This window comes from Nicotiana sylvestris, chromosome 10, assembly GCF_000393655.2.
Source record: "Nicotiana sylvestris chromosome 10, ASM39365v2, whole genome shotgun sequence".
Lineage (NCBI taxonomy): Eukaryota > Viridiplantae > Streptophyta > Magnoliopsida > Solanales > Solanaceae > Nicotiana > Nicotiana sylvestris.
The window spans coordinates 88,328,501-88,349,558 of NC_091066.1; the positions used below are offsets into that span (position 1 = coordinate 88,328,501).

Consider the following 21,058-nt stretch of genomic DNA (forward strand, 5'->3'; position numbering starts at 1 on the left):
TGTCCCCCATGCCACATTTTTGAAAAAATATAATAAATATAAAAAATAATATATATATATATATATATATATATATATATATATATATATAAGAGAGCATGAAAATTCAAAAGATTTTGTATGTTGTCATCATTTTCCAAAAATTAGAAAATCGTGAAAAGAGGAGAAAATAACAGTGTAGAGATATAACTACTTATTTTTAGAGAAAAAATCAATGTCCAAGTAGTGTCGAAACTCTGCCAGAATTTTGAAAAAAAGAAAAGAAAAGAAAGGAAATAATGTTTTATGTTTTTCGTTAATTTGTTTGTTTGTTATGAATGAAAAATAATAGTCTATTTGATTGTTGTGAAAAAAGAATAGAAAATGGAAAAGGGTCTTCTCAAAAATAGTTTATTTGCCCGAACTACGCGGGTTTGATTCTCACCGGATGTGAGATACGTAGGCAACCCTCATCGGGTCCAACCCCACCTTTTGCTAAAAAGCCAAAAACAAATAAATAATAATAAAAGAATAATATGTCAAATTTTAATTTTGTCATAAAGAAGTCGGGTGACGTTGTTTTATCAAGACATAGCCGAATGTTCCCGAGAGGGACGCCGGAAGGCTGACTTTGCATAAACAGCCACCTTTGGGTCATTTCCAGTTGACCCCCACAGCCTTAAAAATCTTCGTCCCCGAGGCGTTGAAAGGCCGTGTTTGCAAGTTGAATTTTCTATTTTTGAAAAATGATAAAAGAGTCATAAACAAGTCAGGGTGATGCTGTTTTGTCATAAATAGCCGAATGTTCCCGAAAGGGACGCCGGAAGGCTGACTTTGCATAAACAGCCACCTTTGGGTCATTGTTTTAGATTTGGTCCAATTGACCCACACAGCCTTAAAAAATCTTCGTCCCCGAGGCGCTGAAGGGCCGTGTTTGCAACACCAGGTTTTTTTGTAATTTTGAAAAGAAAAAAAAAATAAAAGAGTCAGAGGTCAGGTGAATACCGTTTGAATTTTGTCATAATAAGCCGAGCCAGCTTCGGCCGCGTCTTAAACCGTTCTTGCCGAAATAGCCTTAGAGTATCTTTCAGTTGTCGAAAGGTTATTTTCGTAAAAGAATGGACAAGTTTGTAAAGTGTCAAAATAATCCTCCCCGGCCTCAAAATTCATGTGAAGTTTGCCAGGGGCCACATTTGCAAAAATAACCGTTTGATTGCATTTGTCAAACGGAGAAAGGGAGCTAGCCTTTTGTTTTGAGTTTATAATATTTTTAGAGTATGCGGGTTATTTGATTTTCGAGACCGTTTGTTGTCTTTTGTCAAAATCTGTTAGTATTGTTAGTTTTTAAACTTTTGTAATCAAGTTTGTTTTATTATGAAATTGAAAATTCAAAAAAAATGTTTTATTATTATTTATCGTTTATTTGTCCGAACTACGCAATGTCTGATTCATGCGGGGTCATGCTACGTAGGCAATCTCCATAGGATTCGACCACAACAAAAAAAGTATATAAAAAAAATGAAATGAAAAAATGACGAAAAAAAAATATAAAAAATCGAAAAAAAAATGATGAAAAAACATGTTGATAATAATAAGGACCGACTGAGTCCATTCTAACATGTTTTGTTTTGAATTGTAAAGAAAGTTGAGGTGGTCGGTTTGTGGTAAGCAGCCAACACAAGGTCCAAGGAAAAATGACAACTGACGTCGAAGCTGTTACAAGTGCTCCAGAGACTCAGGGTCGGAGGGTTCAACACGAGTCTACTATGGTTGAGGAAAATAGAATATTGAAACAGCAAATGACCGAAATGTGTCAAGCATGGGCTGGTGGTCAAGGACAGCTTCGTCATGAGTCACAATTTGCGACACAACAAGAGCGGTACCACGCTCCTGAGTACCACTCGTACTCGTTTGATCTTCCTGCAAAGATTGAGAAGCCTGCCCGAAAGATGGTACAAGAAGAAATGGCCCAAAGAGTGAAAAGCTTAGAACAGTGGTTGAAAAACATGCAAGGGTTGGCAGGTCAAAAGAGTGTTGCCTTCAAGGATCTATGTATGTTCCCCGATGTCCACTTGCCGCTTGGTTTCAAGACACCCAAATTTGAAAAGTACGATGGACATGGAGATCCCATAGCCCACCTGAAAAGGTATTGCAATCAACTGAGAGGTGCGAGAAGAAATGAAAAATTGTTGATGGCTTATTTTGTGGAAAGCCTTACGGGAGTAGCCTCCGAATGGTTTATGGATCAAGACACGTCTCGCTGGTATGTCTGGGACGACATGGCACAGGCCTTTGTCAAGCAGTTCCAATACAGCATCGACATTGCTCCAGACCGCATTTCCCTTTCAAACCTGAAGAAGGAACCAAGTGAAAGTTTCAGGGAATATGCCATTAAATGGAGAGAGCAAGCAGCTCGAGTTACGCCACCCATGGATGACCCCGAGCTAATAACTGTCTTCCTTCAAGCGCAAGAGCCAGACTACTTTCAAAACATGGTGTCCGCAGTTGGCAAATCCTTCTCGGAAGCAATCAAAATGGGAGAAATGGTAGAGAATGGTCTTCAAACAGGCAAAATTATAAGTCAAGCAGCTTTAAAAGCAGCAACTCAGGCTGTCCGGGTTGAGTCTGATAATCTTAGCGACACAAATGAGGAGATTGAAGAAATCATGATGACATCAGGGTCTAGAAGAGGTCCCAGGAGTATATCTCGAAGGTATGAGCAGCCTCCTCAGATGTTCCATGGCTCCCCTGAGCAGTATTATCCACCTCAGAACCCTCAATACTTTATCGCTCCACCTCAGTATGTTGTCCAACCACCAAAACGCCCCAGGAGGCGAGCACGAGCATCACAAAATCTCCAGAAGTCTCCACAAAATTTTCAGGTGCCCTATAACCCACATCCAAGCCAGAGGTATAAAGGGGAACAAAGGTTGAAAGATAATTTTACACCAATAGGAGAGTCCTATGAAAGCTTATTTGAGAAGTTAAAGAATCATGACATGATTGCACCTATTCCTCCAAATCGTGTGGACCCACGTGCAAGAAGCTTTGACCCTTCTAAAAGGTGCGAATACCATTCCAATGCCCAGGGGCACAATGTGGAAAGCTGTCGGGATTTGAAAAGAGAAATAGAAAGAATGATCCAAGAAGGGCGGATTGTGATCAATAACAGTGACATGGAGCACTCGAGCCCTATCGAGAACTTGTTGACAGAGGTTGATGATGTTGAAGCTGGTAATGGTCTTGGCAGTATTGATGCAAAGCTCAGTGGCTAAGATGCCAGTTTTTGATGAAGTGGGAGGCCGCTCCATTCTTTGGTTAGCGAGAGAGACGCTGTTGGTGGCTTATTTTGTTGTCATTTCTATTGTCCGGATTATTAAGGTTGTAATTTGGATTTTGTCCTGTATCAAACCTTCTTATCTTTCCATTTTGTCCTAGCAGTTTGTTTAAATTTTGTCCAGTTTGTGTTAGGATTTTATTCTGGTTTGTTTTGTTTTCTCAATCCATTCCACCGGTAGTCTAAAGCAAATCCGGTCTTTTATTATTTCCAGTCATCTCTTTGTTTAATACTTTTATCATTTCGTTCACTGCCGATTCTAGGGACATGACATGCGCACCCAGTTTGGGCCTAATCTTTTAAAGTTAATCATAAAACTCCGGAAGGGCGATCAGGCCATTTAAAGAAAATAAGGACGGTTTGAGATTATTCAGAGCTCGAGTCATGTGGAACTGGGGCAAGTTAAGCACAAAGAAAACCGTTAAAAGCAAGATTCGCCAAATTGGCATGAGGGTCGGTCATGATAATGAGAGTGTCGCCCAACGGTGCTTAGAAATGACAAAGGAAAAATAAAATGTTTAACATAATTGTCAAGTCCAGCACCATCAGAAGAGACTACAAATTTAAAGTGTGTTGTTTGCACTTGGCATGTTTTGAAGACTGAAATGACGAAGGCATTTTGTTCTGCTACCTAAACACTTTATCCTTCGTTACCCCTTTTGAGCCTTATTTATTTTTCTTTCATACCCCTCGTTCGGAATCAGTAGCAACGAAGAGAAACAGAGAGAGAAAGAAAACAACAAAACGAAAAAAAAGAAAAGAAAAGAAAAGAAAATGATAGCATAAAAAAGAAAAAAAGAAAGTCAAATGAAAACAGAGGAATTGGGAACTACGTTTGACCTGATTCCTCAAAGAGGATACGTAGGCGCTTCACGGCTCGGTCATAGTTTTGAAAAATGAAAAAAAAATCAATTAAAATATCCCCAAGCAAGAAACTGGGGCAAAAGTTGCGTTTGTTGTAAATAAATCTAATTCCGAAGGTTGTAACTAATAACCCAAAAATTAATGTATTTTTGAGCCTTTTATACCCTTTCTTTCTAGCCTATCCAAAACCCACATTACGGTCCAAAGAAAGACCTTCTGATCAGTCTTTAAAAAATGCCAAGTCAGACAAATGAAGAGTCTTACCGGCGAACATAACATTCTGTTCCACAGCAGAAAGGACTCTAATCTCCAACAGAAAGAGTCATACCAGCAACACTCCAAATCCCCAGCTGGAGAGAGATATAAAACGAGAGAGTCTTATTGGTGAAAACCTTCACAGGCACCATAAGGCGATGAAAGCTGAGAAAAGAACCAAAAATGAGAGAGACTTGATAGTGAAAACCCTTCGGGCACTACAAGTCGAATAAGATTGAGAATCAGATGGGGAATCGCCAATTGAAGATCTTGAAAGATGATTGACGGTAGAGGATAGGCCACATACGCATGTCATGGCCATTAGAGTCGGTATCTGCGTTTGATAGATTTTTATTTATAGTTTCTTTTGTAAAAGAGTCATCGTTTCCTTTGTCTTTTATTTTGTTTCTCTTATCTTTCTCCTTTCATAGAAAAACTCCCCAATAGAGTCTGTCTGGTCAGAACAAGTATGAAATGACTTCAAATATGCCATCAGCTTTTCAAGATGAGATCTGACTAGTACATCCAAATGGTATAGTCAGCAAGGAACAAGCGCGAGGCCAGTGTCAATAAAGATATCCCCAGCAAAAGGGAATTGACAAAAGGATTGACGAGCGTCAAGAGGGATATCCTTGCCAAAACCAAGGTTATAAACCTCAAAGACAAGGCCCGTGAACAAAGCAAGGAGAGCAGTGAGCATGATTTGGCGAAATCCATACTAGACTAAAAGGTCGGGGAAATGCCAGTTTCCAAGCTATGCCACAAAAGAAGAGGGATATCCCCAGCAGGAAGGGATTATCCCCAGCACATAATATCATCCCCAACAAGTCGTGGAACACAGCGCAATGAAGGAGAAAGGGAAAGCCATCCCAGTAGGAGTATCGCAACCAACCACCATGTTTTAAACTAACAAATTTTGTTTGATTTGAAGCAGGTAACGGAAATGGCATTGATGCCAGAACTGCATGCCACAAGGGATATTATCGAACTGGGGCAGAAAATTTTCCTTCCATTTAGAAAATTTTCTGGAAGTCAGGTACCCCCAGCTGATAACATTTTACCCCCAACAGGTAAGTAAATAATTCCCCAACAGTGTTATCCCTAGCAGTTGCAAGGAGTCCAACACAAGGTTGGAAAGTCAGTATCCACAGCGGTTCCTTTCGGGGAAAGACAAAACGACTCTCAAGGGAGGTAGTCTTCGAAGGAAGAAGCTATGCAAAAACAAAACAAAAAAAAAGAATAAAAAAAAGAATAAAAAAAAGAAGAATAAAAAGATAATAATGAAAAAAAGGGGGAAAAGTCATCCCCATCAAAATAATCCCCAACAGTTTCGAGGGAAGACAACACATGTAAGTAAATAATTCAAAAAAAGAAGGAAATGGTTCACGCATAGGAGACGCACTTCCTAAATGAATATGTCATTAATAGGAGACGCACTTCCTAATTTGAAATCATTAAAGTTTTTACCCATAAGAGATGCATTTCCTCCTAAGTTTGTTTCACTTTTACCCATAGGAGACGCATTTCCTCCTAAGTTTATGTTTTACCCATAGGAGACGCATTTCCTCCTAAGTTTATGTTTTACCCATAGGAGACGCATTTCCTCCTAAGTCTAGTTTTACCCATAGGAGATGCATTTCCTCCTAAGTTTGTTTTAGATTCACCCATAGGAGATGCATTTCCTCCTAAGTTTAGTTTTTACCCATAGGAGACGCATTTCCTCCTAAGTTTATGTTTTACCCATAGGAGACGCATTTCCTCCTAAGTCTAGTTTTACCCATAGGAGATGCATTTCCTCCTAAGTTTGTTTTAGATTCACCCATAGGAGATGCATTTCCTCCTAAGTTTACCTTTACCCGTAGGAGACGCATTTCCTCCTAGGTTTAAGTTTTACCCATAGGAGATGCATTTCCTCCTAAGTTGTTTGCGAAAAAAAAATAAAAAAATAAAAAAATAGAGACCTAGTCTGACGAACCTTCTCCTAGGATCAAAATCTTAGTGTGATGAATCTTTCTCCTAAGATACCAAAAAGAAAAGACCTAGTCTGATGAACCTTCTCCTAGGATCAAAATCTTAGTCTGACAAATTTTTCTCCTAAGATAGAGACCTAGTCTGACGAACCTTCTCCTAGGATCAAAATCTTAGTCTGATGAATCTTTCTCCTAAGATACCAAAAAAACAAGACCTAGTCTGATGACCTTCTCCTAGGATCAAAATCTTAGTCTGACGAATTTTTCTCCTAAGATAGAGACCTAGTATGATGAACCTTCTCTTAGGATCAAAATCTTAGTCTGATGAATCTTTCTCCTAAGATACAAAAAAACAAGACCTAGTCCGATGAACCTTCTCCTAGGATCAAAATCTTAGTCTGACGAATTTTTCTCCTAAGATAGAGACCTAGTCTGACGAACCTTCTCCTAGGATCAAAATCTTAGTCTGATGAATCTTTCTCCTAAGATACCAAAAAGAAAAGACCTAGTCTGATGAACCTTCTCCTAGGATCAAAATCTTAGTCTGATGAATTTTTCTCCTAAGATAGAGACCTAGTCTGACGAACCTTCTCCTAGGATCAAAATCTTAGTCTGATGAATCTTTCTCCTAAGATACCAAAAAGAAAAGACCTAGTCTGATGAACCTTCTCCTAGGATCAAAATCTTAGTCTGATGAATTTTTCTCCTAAGATAGAGACCTAGTCTGACGAACCTTCTCCTAGGATCAAAATCTTAGTCTGATGAATCTTTCTCCTAAGATACCAAAAAAACAAGACCTAGTCTGATGAACCTTCTCCTAGGATCAAAATCTTAGTCTGATGAATTTTTCTTCTAAGATAGAGACCTAGTCTGACAAACCTTCTCCTAGGATCCAAAATCTTAGTCTGATGAATCTTTCTCCTAAGATACCAAAAAAACAAGACCTAGTCTGATGAACCTTCTCCTAGGATCAAAATCTTAGTCTGATGAATTTTTCTCCTAAGATAGAGACCTAGTCTGACGAACCTTCTCCTAGGATCAAAATCTTAGTCTGATGAATCTTTCTCCTAAGATAACCAAAAAAAAAACAAAAAAAAGAACCTAGTCTGATGAACCTTCTCCTAGGATCAAAATCTTAGTCTGATGAATTTTTTTCCTAAGATAGAGACCTAGTCTGACGAACCTTCTCCTAGGATCAAAATCTTAGTCTGATGAATCTTTATCCTAAGATACCAAAACAAATCCTAGTCTGACGAATTTTCTCCTAGGATAATTTGAAAAAAAACAACGTTTGAATTTGAAAAAAAAAGAGGTCATTTTTAGTTTTCTTAAGATTATCAACGTTTAGTTTTCCTAAAGCCAGGCGCCCACCTGTATAATGAGAGGAATACATTCCAGTCTTTACTTTTCAAGTGTTGAAATTGGGAGCCCGCCCATAATAACAGAGGAATACATTCCAGTCTTTACTTTTCAAGTGTTGAAATTGGCAGCCCGCCCATAATAACAGAGGAATACATTCAGTCTTTACTTTCAAGTGTTGAAGTTGGGAGCCCGCCCATATAACAGAGACATACATTCAGTCTTTAGATTTCTAGTGTTGAAGCCAGGCGCCCACCTGTATAACGAGAGGAATACTTTTCAGTCTTTACATTTCATGTCAGGCGCTCACCTGTATAACGAGAGGAATACATTTCAGTCTTTACATTTCATGTTTCAGGCGCCCACCTGTATAACAAGAGGAATACTTTTTAGTCTTATACTGCAGATTTTGGAAATCAGTAACCCCACCGGAAGGTAGAAGGTTACAACAGGAATCCCCAGCAGGAAACAATCCCCAGCACCGGGAAACAGAAGGCTACAACAAAAATCCCCAGCATTCAACCAAGTTATAAATAGCAGAAGCTCGCCTCAAGAAGGCGAGTCAATAGGCTGAGATGGTCAACAAAAGCTGGTCACAAAAACAAAGAAAAAAAAAACAAGAAAAGAAAAAAAAGAGAAAAAAAAAACGAATCCAAAGCATGGAAGTGGAGAACAGATGTAGTCTGCTCAAGAACTAGCACCTACAACTAGCAAGTATCAAGGTTCAAATCCAAAGTCTGTATGAAGCACCATTCAAGACTCAAGATCAAGTTTCAGAAGACTTAGAGATAGGAATCCTTGTAACTAGTAGCTGATAGGTTTAGTTAGTCTTTTTCAGTTATCATTTTGATGTAATGACAGGACCGCGGACCGGAACCTCAACGGAACGGCACCTCGATCGGCTCTTCACCTTGGTACACTCTACCATCTCTCTCTCATTTCCGAACTACACGTGGCCTGATTCCTGTAAAACCAAGGATATGTAGGCAGCTCAGATACCAGGGCTCGGTCACATTCCCTCCCTTTCCTTAGTGTAGTCCGTCCAAGTAATGGTCGGGTCAAAAACATGTCTAGTCGTTCTTTGTCGGAAAACTCTTCGTGTTTCCAGTCAAAGAGGGGCAGCTGTAGACACCTGATTTTTGACCCTCCCCGAAGAATTTTCACATTTTTAGCGTGAATATGTGAAATTGGGTCTAATATAGCCATTTTAACTATTTTTACTTTATTTCGTTGCAAAAAGAAAAATTACAAAAAATATATATATAAATTTTAGTTTATGTATTTCTCAGAAACTTGAAAAAATACAAAAATTGCACTCTATTTTTGTACTTTATATAATTTCGAAAATAACCAAAAATATAGTTCTATTAATGTTTTGTAGTCATTTTAATTTTTGAAAAATACAAAAAATATTACTTTATATTTTATCCTTATATAAAAACGAAAATTACAAAAAAATAGTTTTATTAATATTTTGTAGCTATTTTAAATCTTGAAAAATATATTAAAAAAGATATAGTTTTGTTTAAATATTAGTCTTATTTTTGTAGTTATTTTGCTTACATAGGATTAGTCGAACAACGTTGTGTTCTTAATCGGGTCCGGGCAAAAGAATAATATTCGGGTTCAAATTACCCGCTTTTAGGCCTAATTTCGGACCTAGCTCATAATAATCCGAGTCCACCACACATGAGGGGACACGCGTGGGGAACACGGACGGAATCCCGTACACGGGGAACCCCACCACGCGTGGGGGACACAAGTCTTGAACCCCACCACGCGTGGGGCTCATTTTCCTAGCAAAGGGATACTAAATACACTGACAAACATTTTTGGAAGGGGGGACTTTGAAGAAAATTTGAAGAGAGATTACTATTCATCTCCTTCCTCCTGAAGGAAGAAACAAAAAACCCTACTGTAAAAAACCACCACCACCAGACCCCGACCAGCTGACCCCTCTCCGTCTCGCCACCCCGTCAACCAGCCCCAACTCAACCCAAAAACACCATGTCCGAAAATCACCCTCAACCCTAACCCAAAACCACCACCAAAACCACCATCCACCACAACCAGTAGCGGAGTCGACAACCAAACGCCACTGCCCAAACCACTACCTCCGACCAGCTTCCTCCATCAACGCCGGACTCCTCCATCGTCACCACAACCAGCTCCCTCCGTCGACCCTACTGTCAATCACTACCCCAAAACCACCAACAAACCACCCTCGCATCCCCAGCAGTCATCTACCACCACCGCTGCCCGCTACCATTTGTACCAGCACGATCGCCACCACCATCACTGCCCGTCGAAAGACAACCAGCGAACACCACCAGAAAAACCAGCAGTCTGCCATTGCTGTTTCATCCTTCTCCAGTCGCAGAACCAACCCCATCTCGCCTCCTCAGCCCTACGTCCAAACGACTGCCTGCAACGTCCAGCCATGGACGACCTTCCATAGCCTCCTCCTCCCTCACATCCAAACGACCCCTTCTGTTGCATTCTCTCGAACCAACATGCTGCGTTGAGAAAATCCAGCAGCAGCCAACATCTCGTGCGTTGACAGTTTTGGCCGAGCTTTCAGTCTCCATTGAGGTCGTCGTTGTTCGTCGAGGTCCGGTACGTCGAGGTTGTCCCGAGGTTTCGTCGTTGTTCCTCGTGCAGTAAGGTCCGGCTTGAGTTCCGTCGGGGTCGTGTTTGTCGTTCTGAGGTTGTCGAGGTTCAAAGGTTATTGTTCTTCATCCCTTTGTTTCATTTGGTTCGTTTCGCATGTTATGGTTCAAGGCGAATGCGAGTATTTGATATTGATGAATGCCAACAATGCAATTTTTGTTGTTTTTGTTAAAAATATTTATTTTATGGTTAGTTACTGCATGCTTAAAGTAAATGTGAGAACACATGAACGGTTTGTGTGTCGTCTTTGTTGAATTGTTTTTTTACCATGGATACTATTACTTATTAGAATTGTTGTTTTTGTTTAACCTCGGATGACTTCATTGGTAGAAAATCGTAGTTTTTTTAAGTTTGCCCTTAAATAATAAAAAATGAGACGAGCTTCGCCAAAAAATAAAAAATGTACAGATTGCGGAGCCCTCACAAAAATGTATATGTTAAATACTTAGATTCCGGGACGGGCCGTTTAGCAAATTCCACGGCCCAACCCAAAATAATAATACGCTAGTTGCTTTAGGCGCGCATTTAATAACATTATCTCCTTAAACTCGGGTGCACATTTATGTGACCCAAATCCAAATCTCAACGGAATCGAAATATGTCTTTAATCACGGGTACATTGATTGTGACATGGTCTGAAATGCATTTCCATGACATTGCAAATTCTTTAAAATAATGAATGAGACGAGCCTCGACAAACAAAAATATAGAAGCTACGGGGCCCTCTAGATATATATATTTTTCAAATTGCTTAGATTTCGGGATGGACCGTTTAGCAAAATTCCACGGTCCTACCCAAAATAAATACGCTAGTCGCTTTAGGCGCGCCTTTAATAATTTAATTTCCTTAAACTCGGGTGCACATTGATGTGACCCAAATCCAAATCTCAACGGAGTCAAAGTGTGTCGACAACCACGGGTACATTGATTGTAACGTGGTTCGAGATACATTTTCATAACGTTGCAAGTCCTATAAAAATAACAGTGAATGATAAAAGCGGTTAAAAGATAAAATTGGCACATAAGTTCACATTTGTATAAAATCAGATAATCAAGCCGAATATAACAGTTGAGCGACCGTGCTAGAACCACGGAACTCGGGAATGCCTAACACCTTCTCCCGGGTTAACAGAATTCCTTATCCAGATTTCTGGTACGCAGACTGTAATATGGAGTCATTCTTTTCCTCGATTCGGGATTAAAATTGGTGACTTGGGACACCCTAAATCTCCCAAGTGGCGACTCTGAAATAAATAAACCAATCCCGTTTCGATTGCACTTTAATTGTAAAAACTCCCTTGTACCCTCTCGGGTGCGGAAAAAGGAGGTGTGACAGCTCTGGCGACTCTGCTGGGGACACCGACCCAGAACCACTGGTTCAGGATTAGAATTCGAGCTTAGACAAATTGTTATATTCGGTTTTATCTGATTGGGTAACGATTCTTAACTCATTTTTGCTTGTAACCCATTAATCTAAACATGAATTCATCATTTAATTTCGGAAATTGTGTAAAAATTGGGGGGAAGTTCCTAGACCAAAAATTCAAATTTTGATTGGGGATTTGACATTGGATTTGGATTATTTTGGTATGGTTAGACTCGTGAGAGTATGATGATTCTGAAAACGTAAATTTTTACCCGATTTCGAGACGTGGGCCCGAGGGGCATGTTGGTCATTTTACCGAATTTCGCGTATTAGCTTAGAATTTATTTGTAGAATCAGTTATTTGAAGTGTTATTTACATTATGCAATTGAATTGAATAGATTTGGGCCATTTGGAGTCGAATACTCGTGGCAAGAATGTGGTTTCAGGGTGATTTAGAGCCGGTTCGAGGTAAAGTGGTTTGCCTAACCTTGTGTGGGGGAAACTCCCCTTAGGATTTGGTATTATTGATAATTGAAATGCCTTGTACGTGAGGTGACGAGTTGTACTTGTGCTAATTGTTGAAAATCTAGTTTTCATTAAGTAATTACTAGTATGTTTCTTTTCATGTTTATACTACTTATAATTTAAGCCTGTTGTTAGCTTAGGAAAGCATGTCTAATTGACTTAATTGTCTTACTTGTTCAAACTGCCTTATTTGGATTATGTGCAGCATGCTAGGTTAGAAATACCTATTTTACCTTAGTATGGAACTTGAATTGAACTGTGTATTCTTCTTGTTGTTGTTGTGTGTTTACTTTGGGACTATGAGACGGTATCCTGGGAGATACCCCTGTATGTTTACTTTGAGACTACGGAATGGTATTCCGGGAGATCCCCCTGTACATTTACATTGGAGCTACGGGACTGCACTCGGTAGATTCCCCCTGTACTGAGTATTTACATTCCGAGATTACGGATTACTTTGCCTCTATAGTAGTAGTTGTTGTTCTTTCTATTCTGTATTACTCCTTACTGTTGTACTTATTATACTGTCTTATTTTTACAATGTTAAACCTTATATTTTATTTAACCTCAATAGGGCTCTGACCTTCCTCGTCACTACCCGACCGAGGTTAGGCTTGACACTTACTCGTACTGTTGGGGTGTACTTATGCCCTTTCTGTGCATGTTTTTCATGTGCAGATCCAGGTACTTCCACTCAGTCTTATCATCCTTGAGGCGAGGCGCTTCTGTAGAGACTTCGAGGTATATCTGCCGCGTCCGCAGACCGAGGAGTCCCTTTCTATCTTTCTGTAATAGTATAGCCCTTCTGTATTTTCTTTTCGTTAGACATGTCTGGAGTTAGAGCTTCTTATGTATCTCATAGCTTGTGATTGATGGGGTTCCGGATTTTGGGAAGTGTTAGGTTGAGATTTGGTACTGTTATATGTTAGGAGGCATTTTGGGGTACATGATCAGGTCTTAAAGATTATTCATGTACAGCCTGTAGTCCCAGGTCAGCCCGAGGACAGGGCAACGACTTTAGAGGATGAGCAGCAGAGACTTGAGAGGTTCAAGAAGTATGATCCTCCTGTATTCAGTGGGTTAGCATCGGATGATGCCTTGGGATTTCTGGAGGAGTGTCACCGTATCCTCCGCACTATGGGTATATCAGGATCAAGTGGGGTTTCTTTCACTGCCTTCCAGCTTCGAGGGGCCGCCTATGAGTGGTGGCGCACCTATGACTTAGACAGCCCGGATGAGGCAGCTTCACTAACTTGGACTTAGTTTTCAGATATGTTTCTGAGAGAGTTTATTCCTTAGAGCCTCAGGGACGCATGACGTGTAGAGTTTGAGCATTTGCGCCAGGGTACAATGACTGTCTCGGAGTATGCTGTGCGTTACACCAGTTTGGCTAGACATTCCCCAGCCTTAGTTTCTATTGTTCGCGAGAAGGTTCGTCGGTTTATTGAGGGGCTTATTCCCAGCATCAGGTCTAGCATGACTCGTGAGTTGGATATGGATATTTCTTATCAGCAGCTGGTGAGCATTGCCAGGAGGATAGAGAGTATGCATGCTAGGGAGAGAGAGGAGAGGTAGGCCAAGAGGTCTCGAGAGTCGGGCCATTATTCTGGTACCCGTTCCCCAACTGCAGGTCATTGTGGTAGGGATTATATGAGTTGCCCCGTTCATTTAGCTCTTCTAGCAGCCAGTGGTATTCCAGTTCCCCCTAGGCCTTAGGAGCCTTATTATGCATCGCTAGTATCTAGTGCGCCTCCTGTGCGAGGTGCTTTTAGTGGACAGTCCAGCAGACCTGGACCAAGCCAGTCACAACCACCACGTCCTCCCAAAGCTTGTTTTTAGTGTGGTGACACACGCTATATGGTGAGGGATTGCCCCAGACTTAGGAGGGGTGCACCTCCACAGACTTCTCAGCCACAGCGTGCCCCGCAGAGTTCTCAGGCTATGGTTACAGCTCTAGTTGCTACCCCACCCGCTCAGCCAGCTAGAGGTGGAGGTCGGGGAGGTAGGGGTTTCCCTAGAGGGGGAGGCCAGGCCTGATACTGTGCCCTTCCTGCCCGTACCGAGGTTGTTGCCTCCGATTCTGTCATCACAGGTATTATACTGGTTTGTCACAGAGATACATCGGTTCTATTCGATCCAGGCTCCACTTACTCTTATGTGTCTTCTTATTTTGCTCTGCATTTGGGCGTACCTCGGGTTCCTTGAGTTCCCCTATTTATGTTTTTACTCCTGTGGGAGATTATCTTATTGTGGACCGCATTTATCGGTCGTGTTTGGTTGCTCTTAGTGATTTTGAGACCAGAGCTAATTTATTGTTTTTCAGTATGGTAGATTTTGATATTATCTTGGGCATGGACTGGTTGTCGCCCCATTATGCTATTATTGATTGTCACGCCAAAACCATGACGCTGGCTATGCCAGGTATATCGCGTGTTGAGTGGAGGGGTGCTTTAGATCACACTCCCGTAGAGTTATTTCTTTCCTTAAGGCTCATCGAATGGTTGAGAAGGGGTGTGACGCATGTCTAGCTTATGTGAGAGATGTCAGTATTGATACCCCTACAGTTGATTCAGTCCTAGTAGTACAAGATTTTCCTAATGTATTTCCAGCTGATCTTCCGGGCATGTCGCCCGATAGAGATATTGATTTTGGCATTGATCTGTTGCCGGGCACTCAGCCCATTTCTATTCCTCCATATCATATGGCTCCTCCTAAGTTGAAGGAGTTGAAGGAGTTGAAGGATCAGTTACATGAATTGCTTGATAAGGGTTTTATTAGGCCTAGTGTATCAACTTGGGGTGCTCCTGTCTTGTTTGTGAAGAAGAAGGATGGTTCTATGCGTATGTGCATTCATTATCGCTAGTTGAACAAAGTTATAGGAAGAACCGTTATCCTTTGCCTCGTATTGATGATATGTTTGACCAGCTTCAGGGCACACAAGTGTTTTCTAAGATTGACTTGTGCTTAGGTTACCATCAATTGAAGATTCAAGAGCCAGATATCCCGAAGACTGCTTTCAGGACTCGGTATGGTCATTACGAATTCCTTGTTATGTCATTTGGGCTGATCAATGCCCCAGCAGCTTTCATGCATTTGATGCATAGTGTGTTTCAGCCGTATCTTGACTCGTTCGTCATTGTCTTTATTGATGAGATTCTGGTGTATTCTCGGAGTCGGGAAGATCATGAGCAACACTTGAGAACAATGCTCCAAACTCTAAAGGAAAAGAAGTTATATGCTAAGTTCTCAAAATGTGAGTTTTGGTTGGATTCCGTGGCATTCTTAGGCCACGTGGTATCGAGTGAGGGTATTCAAGTGGATCGAAGAAAGTAGAGGCAGTACCGAGTTGGCCCAGACCATCCTCAGCTACAGAGATCCGTAGTTTTCTTGGCTTGGCGGGTTACTACCGTCATTTTATGGAGGGATTTTCATCGATTGCAGCCCTTATGACCAGGCTGACCCAGAAGGGTGCTCCGTTCTAGTGGACGGAAGAGTGCGAGGCAAGCTTTCAGAAGCTCAAGACAACTTTGACTACAACCCTAGTTTTGATATTGCCTACAGGTTCGGGGTCTTATACCGTCTATTGTGATGCCTCGAGGACTGGCCTTGGAGCGGTATTGATGCATGACGGTAGGGTGATTGCCTACGCATCTAGACAGTTGAAAGTACATGAGAAGAATTACCCTATCCATGATCTCAAGCTAGTTGCCATTATTCACGCCCTGAAGATATAACGTCATTATTTGTACGGTATTCCTTATGAGATTTATACTGATCATCGGAGCTTGCAGCACCTGTTCAAGAAAAAGGATCTTAATTTGCGCCAGAGGAGGTGGTTAGAGTTGCTGAAGGACTATGATATCACTATTTTGTGTCACCCGGGCAAGGCCAATGTGGTGGCCGATGCCTTGACTCGCCGGGCAGAGAGTTTGGGGAGTTTATCTTCTTTACCAGCAGTGGAGAGGCCCATGGTGATGGATGTTCAGGCCTTAGCCAGCCAGTTTGTGAGATTGGACCTTTCAGAGCCCAGTCGGGTTCTAGCTTGCGTGGTTTCTCGGTCTTCCTTATTTGATTGTATCAAAGAGCGTCAGTATGATGACCCTCATTTACTTGTCCTCAAGGACAAGGTTCAACATGGTGATGCCAGAGATATGATTATTGGTGATGATGGGGTATTGAGGATGCAGGGTCGAATTTGTGTACCCAATGTTGATGGGCTTCGGGAGTTGATTTTAGAGGAGGCCCATAGTTCGCGGTATTCCATTCATTCGGGTGCCACGAAGATGTTCCAGGATTTGAGGCAGCACTATTGGTGGAGGCGGATGAAAAAAGATATAGTTGGGTTTGTAGCTCGGTGCCTCAATTGTCAGCAGGTGAAGTATGATCACCTGAGATTGGGTGGGTTGCTTTAGCAGATAGAGATTCCGGAGTGGAAGTGGGAGAGGATCACCATGGACTTTGTAGTTGGGCTCCCATGGACTTTGAGGAAGTTCGATGCCATTTGGGTGATTGTGGATCGGCTGACCAAGTCCGCGCATTTCATTCCTGTATGTACTACCTATTCTTTGGAGCGTCTAGCAGAGATTTATATCTGGGAGATTATTCGTCTGCATGGTATTCCAGTTTCCATCATTTCAGATAGAGGTACTCAGTTCACATCACGGTTCTGGAGGACCATACAGCATGAGTTGGGTACTCGGGTAGAGTTGAGTACAACATTTCACCCTCAGAAGGACGGACATTCCGAGCGCACTATTCAGATTCTTGAGGATATTCTCCGTGCATATGTGATTGAGTTTGAAGGGTCCTGGGATCAGTTCTTGCCATTGGCGGAGTTTGCCTACAACAACAGCTATCAGTCCAGCATTTAGATGGCACCGTATGAGGCTTTATATAATAGGCGGTGTAGATTCCTGGTAGGTTGGTTTGAGCCGGGTGAGGCTAGATTATTGGGCACAGACTTGGTTCAGGATGCTTTGGAGAAGGTTAAGGTGATTCAGGATAGACTCCATACAACCCAGTCCAGACAGAAGAGCTACGCGGACCAGAAGGTTCGTGATGTTTCCTATATGGTTAGAGAGCGGGTTCTGCTTCGGGTTTAGCCTATGAAGGGTGTTATGAGATTTGGAAAGAAAGGGAAGCTAAGTCCGAGGTTTATTGGCCCTTTTGAGATATTGAGACGTGTTAGGGAGGTTGCTTATGAGCTTGCCTTACCTCCTAGCTTGGAAGGAGTTCATCCGGTATTTCATGTTTCGATGCTCCGAAGGTATCACGGCGATCCGTCGCACGTGTTGGATTTCAGTTCAGTTCAGTTGGACAATGATCTATCTTATGTTGAGGAGTCAGTGGTAATATTGGACAGACAGGTCCGAAAGCTGAGATCAAAGAACATTGCATCAGTGAAGGTTCAGTGGCGGGGTCAGTCGGCCGAGGAGGCGACCTGGGAGACCGAGCAGGATATGCGCAGCCGTTACCATCATCTTTTCACTACTTCAGGTATGTCTTTATACTTGTTCGAGGACGAGTGAATGTTTAAGTGTGGGTGTATGTAACGACTCGGCCGGTCATTTTAAGAATTTATGTCCCGATCCCCTATAAACTGCTTTCCCCGTGTTTGTTTTTGCTATTTTGAATTGTCGGGATGTTTGATTTTGAGTTTCGGAGAGTTTTGGGACACTTAGTCCCTAAATGAGAGTTTAAGTGTTAGAAATTTGATCGTAGTCAGAGCAGTGTGAAGACGACCTCGGAATGGAATTCCGTCGGTTCTGTTAGCTCCGTTGGGTGATTTCGGGCTTAGGGGCGTGTTCGGATTGTGTTTTGGAGGTCCGTAGCTTATTTAGGCTTGAAATACCGAAAGTTGAATTTTTGAAGTTTCGGTTCGATAGTGAGATTTTGATATCAGGGCCGGAATAGAATTCCGGAAGTTGGAGTAGCTCCGTAGTGTTGAATGTGACGTGCTTGAAAAATTTCAGGTCATTTAGACGAGGTTTGATAGACTTTTTGATCGAAAGCGGAATTTGAGAGTTTTGGAGATCTTAGGCTTGAATCCTATATTAAATTGGTGTTTTGATGTTGTTTTGATCGTTCCAAAGATTGGAACGAGTTTGAATGATGTTTTAGGATTGGTTGGCATGTTTGGTTGACGTCCCCGGGGGCATCAGGTATGTTTCGGATGCACAACGGGTCATTTTGGAACTTAGAGAAATTGCAGAAAATTGCAGCATCCCAATTCTAGTTTCCTTCTTCGCGTTCGCGAGTGGGGTCTCACGTTCACGAAGAGGAGCTGGTGCTGGGGGAGGTTAATGCTTCGCGTTCGCGAAGTTTTTTCTGGCGTTCGCAAAGGAGAGGGAGATCGTTCAACGCGTTCGCGACCAGGACATCACGTTCGCGATGAAGAAAGCTAGACCCAAGCGAAGTTGTGCTTCGTGAACGCGAGGGTCCTTCCGCGTTCGCGAAGAAGGACATACCTGGGCACCATTAAACATTTCAAAAATAAGGGTTTGGCCCTTTTTATCAAAACTTAAGCTTGGGAGCTCGGATTTGAGCGAGGTTTTGAAGGATTTTCAGAGATATCGATTTGGTAACGATTCGTAACTCCTTTTTTGCTTGTAACCCATTAATCTAAATATGAATTCATCATTTAATTTCGAAAATTGTATGAAAATTGGGGGAAAGTTTCTAGACCAAAAATTTGAGTTTTGATTGGGGATGTGACATTGGATTTGGATAATTTTGGTATGGTTAGACTCGTGAGAGTATGAGGATTCTGAAACGTAAATTTTACCCGATTACGAGACGTGGGCCCAAGGGGCATTTTGGTCATTTTACCGAATTTCACGTATTAGCTTAGAATTTGTTTGTAGAATCAGTTACTTGAAGTACTATTTATATTATGCAATTGAATTGAATAGATTTGGGCCATTTGGAGTCAAATACCTGTGGCAAGAACGTGGTTTCAGGGTGATTTAGAGTCGGTTCGAGGTAAGTGGCTTGCCTAACCTTGTGTGGGGAAAATCTCCTGAGGATTTTGGTATTATTGATAATTGAAATACCTTGTATGTGAGGTGACGAGTGCGTACTTGTGCTAATTGTTGAAAATCTGATTTTCATTAAGTAATTACTTGTATGTTTCTTTTCCTGTTTATACTTCTTGTAATTTAAGCCTGCTATTAGCTTAGGAAAGCATGTCTAATTGACTTTATTTCCTTATTTGGATTACGTGCAGCATGCTAGGTTAGAAATACTTATTTTACCTTAGTATGGAACTTGAATTGAACTGTGCATTCTTCTTGTTGTTGCTGTGTGTTTACTTTGGGACTACGGGACGATATCCCGAGAGATCCCCTTATATGTTTATTTTGGGACTACGGAACGGTATTCTGATAGACCCCCCTGCACATTTACATTGGAAGTACGGGACTGCACCCGGTAGATTCCCCCTGTACTGAGTATTTACATTTGGGACTACGGATCGGTGTTCCGGGAGATACCCTCGCATTATGAGTTGGACTACGGGACGATATCCCGAGAGATCCACTAGATATTTATATTTGGGACTACAAGACGGTATCCTGAGAGATCCGCGGTTGTTATTTCTGTATTGAGTTGTATTTCTCTCTGTGTTTACTTTGCCTCTATAGTAGTTGTTGTTGTTCTTTCTATTCTGTGTTACTCCTTACTGTTGTACTTATTATACTGTCTTATTTTTACACTATTAAACCTTATATTTTATTTAACCTCAGTAGGGCCCTGACCTTCCTCGTCACTACCCGACCGAGTTTAGGCTTGGCATTTACTGAGTACCATTGTGGTGTACTCATGCCCTTTCTGCGCATGTTTTTCATGTGTAGATCCAGATACTTCCGCTTAGTCTTATCATCCTTGAGGTGAGGCGCTTTTGTAGCGACTTTGAGGTATATCTGCCACGTCCGCAGACCGAGGAGTCCCTTTCTATCTTTCTGTAATAGTATAGCCCTTCTGTATTTTCTTTTTGTTAGACATTTCTGGAGTTAGAGCTTCTTATGTATTTCTTAGCTTGTGATTTATAGGGTTCCAGATTTTGGGAAGTGTTAAGTTGAGATTTGGTACTGTTATATTCCAGGCGACATCTTAAACACTATTTCAATTTGTTATTTTGGTTTTTAATTATTTATTTTGCAAATTATTTTTTTTCCGCATTTGTTAGACTTACCTAATCGTAGAGACTAGGTGTCGTCACGACAGTTCACAGAGGGCGAACTGGGGTCATGACATTCAAAATCCGTATTGATTAAATAACTAATTATTTTTTGTGATTTTGGTTTTTTTAAGAATGCAACTAACATGCAATGTGAAGGTAAAACATAAAATATTTTTCTTTATTTTCATGATTTGAAATGTTACTGACTATGCTAAAAATGCAAATAAATGTCAAACAAACAAAATAAAATGGAGAAAAATTCCTAAAATTCTTAAAAGTAATTAAAGCTATTTTGAGCTATTTTAGGAGTATTTTAAGCATAGGGCAAAAATTACGTGCCCGTAATAGGAATAGAATAGAGGAGTAAGAGATGATATGACCATAACTAATTATAGCTTGTACCGCATGATAGATCCTTTACACAATATGGAAATAAATGTCAAGCAAACAAAATAAAATAGAGAAAAATTCCTAAAATTCTATAAAAGTAATTAAACTTATTTTAGGTTATTTTAGGCATAGGGCAAAAATTATGTGCCCACAATAGGAATAG

General features: G+C 41.1%; 1 protein-coding gene across 2 annotated transcripts in view; it reads left to right on the forward strand.

Annotated features, from left to right (window-relative positions):
* The window catches only part of LOC104240768 (protein IMPAIRED IN BABA-INDUCED STERILITY 1-like), a 34,408-nt gene extending 13,934 nt beyond the window's left edge, over positions 1-20,474 (forward strand). Inside the window, exons 10-12 of one of the 2 annotated variants that reach the window (XM_070160724.1) lie at positions 12,200-12,269; positions 13,005-13,067; positions 20,177-20,474. The gene's annotated coding sequence lies outside the window, so the exon portion shown is untranslated. The remainder of the gene's footprint in view (positions 1-12,199; positions 12,270-13,004; positions 13,068-20,176) is intronic. The other variant, XM_070160725.1, reaches the window with a different exon arrangement.
* The last annotated feature ends 584 nt before the right edge of the window (positions 20,475-21,058 follow it).